Raw genomic sequence first — 2,413 nt, 5'->3', positions numbered from 1 at the left:
CATTTGAGGATTATGGAGGCCACTGTGCTCTTAGGAACCTTAAGTGCAGCAGAAATTTTTTTGTAACCTTGGCCAGATCTGTGCCTTGCCACAATTCTGTCTCTGAGCTCTTCAGGCAGTTCCTTTGACCTCATGATTCTCATTTGCTCTGACATGCACTGTGAGCTGTAAGGTCTTATATAGACAGGTGTGTGGCTTTCCTAATCAAGTCCAATCAGTATAATCAAACACAGCTGGACTCAAATGAAGGTGTAGAACCATCTCAAGGATGATCAGAAGAAATAGACAGCACCTGAGTTAAATATGAGTGTCACGGCAAAGGGTCTGAATACTTATGACCATGTGATATTTCAGTTTTTCTTTTTTAATACATTAGCAAAAATTTCTACATTTCTGTTTTTTTCTGTCAAGATGGGGTGCTGAGTGTACATTACTGAGAAATAACATGAACTTTTTTGATTTTTGGAAAATGGCTGCAATGAAACAAAGAGTGAAAAATTTAAAGGGGTCTGAATACTTTCCGTACCCACTGTATATGAAACACATTCAATGTAGCAGGATCCGATAATCAGCATAACTAAGGGATGGTTCATGACTCACCTGAGCCAGCCCTAACAATAAGCTTGTAAATAAGCTTGAAGATGGTATCCTCCCGAACACAAAGTGGGACCTGGTTCCACAGGATAGCTGAAGGCTCTGGATCCCATTGTACTTTTGGAGACTCTAGGAACTAATAATAATACATTTTATTTATAACGCACTTTTCATCAAGAGATCTCAAAGTGCTACAGGTTAAAGAAAAAACAAATGAGCAGTTCTTTCTAAAGGGGACCAAAAAGCTTTGCTAAAAAGAATGTCCATGGATGCATTGGTGTGTGAGGAGGGAAACCTTGTACTCAATCCTGGTGGAGATGGGAAGCCAGTGCAGTGAGTGGAGAATGGGGGTAATGTGCTCATGTTTCCGCAAGCTCATCAGGATCCTAGCTGCAGAGTTTTGAATGTACTGAAGCCTCTGCAGACTCTTTCTAGGAATCCCAATGAGAAGTGCGTTACAGTAGTCCAGGCTTTTTGGCATCTGGGAGGGAGAGAATGGGACGGAGTTTGGAGATGTTACGGAGGTGGTAGAGAGGTCTTGCATAGGTGATTTATATGGGCAAAAGTGAGTTGGGAGTCCATTTTTACACCAAGATTAGTGACTGTTGAGGAGAGGTGGATGACTGACCCCTGGGGGACACCACAAGTAACTGTGTGTGGATTTGATTTGTAACCCTGCATTCTGGGAGGACAGTGCTCTGATGGGGTAGTAAATTACTATGAGCTCTTCAAGATAAGATGGTGCCTGGCCATTTTCAATGTCACATAGGTAAAAAATGGCAGTCCTTGAAGACTTGAAGGACATGTCTTAATCTCAGATATCTCTGAGATTCCTGGGGCTGGAGGCCATCCACAGTAACTATATCTTTAGATAATGTGTCTCAGAGGTGTTGGGACCAAGTACAATAATTTAAATTTTACATTAGAAAATTACAGGTCATCCAGGTTTTTACATCCTGAAGGCACACTTGACGTTTAGCTAACTGATTGGTTTCATCAAGGAAGGTTTATGGAGTGTTTCCTGATAATGTTGTCTAAATCAATCATATATAATGTTCTGTGCCAGAATTGGAGCAAACACAGAACCTCATGGAACGTGAATAACACACCATACATATTCATGTACACACAGTATATATCTATGCAAACAGTCATTTATAAACTTATTTGCACTTTCTTTCAGGGCATTGAAGGGTACACTGATCTGGAGATACAATGGTGGCAGAATGTCAGTAACCAAAGTTAAACAGTGGCCAGTCTTTGCCAAATGATGGGCTTTTTACGGTCTACAGAGCAACTAGATCAGAGGTCACTAATAGGCGGACCGCGGTCCGGATCCGGACCCAGCAGCCGTCCTCTCCGAACCGCCGACCTACAGCCCATTTATTATTGAGACTTACTACCTCGTGACGGAGCGTTTCTATTTTAACCCGCGCAGCTTTTCTAGCATTTACTGTACTGGTTTAGAGGACCAGGAAACTCACAGACCAATCGCATGTGCTCCAATCGTCTCATGTGACGCTGCTCAGCCAATCAAATCTGTGCATACCGATGCTTGCGAGTCGAGTCCGAGAGATTCACCAGAGACGTTTTGGAAACACACCCGAATTGAGGAGACGAAAGATAAAAGAGATTTCACATGACTTTTAATCAAGAATGTACAGATTTTTACATGTACATTCCTCCCACGGGCAGTTCAAAACCAGAATATCTCATAGATCTCCAATATGCTAGCTGGAGCTCACGTTTCTCACTGAACAACAGAAAGTAGGAAAGTGGTAGCTCTGTAAGAGGAAATGAAAGAGAAGAGGAGGCATTA

General features: G+C 42.1%; 1 protein-coding gene across 1 annotated transcript in view; it reads left to right on the top strand.

Moving 5' to 3' along the window:
* The window catches only part of LOC123979022 (gamma-aminobutyric acid receptor subunit rho-2-like), an 83,203-nt gene that overhangs the window by 37,343 nt on the left and 43,447 nt on the right, over positions 1 to 2,413 (top strand).

Source organism: Micropterus dolomieu, linkage group LG11 (genome assembly GCF_021292245.1).
Source record: "Micropterus dolomieu isolate WLL.071019.BEF.003 ecotype Adirondacks linkage group LG11, ASM2129224v1, whole genome shotgun sequence".
Classification (NCBI taxonomy): domain Eukaryota; kingdom Metazoa; phylum Chordata; class Actinopteri; order Centrarchiformes; family Centrarchidae; genus Micropterus; species Micropterus dolomieu.
The sequence above is the reverse complement of the archived record's forward strand: the minus strand, read 5'-3'. Positions and strand labels throughout refer to the sequence as shown.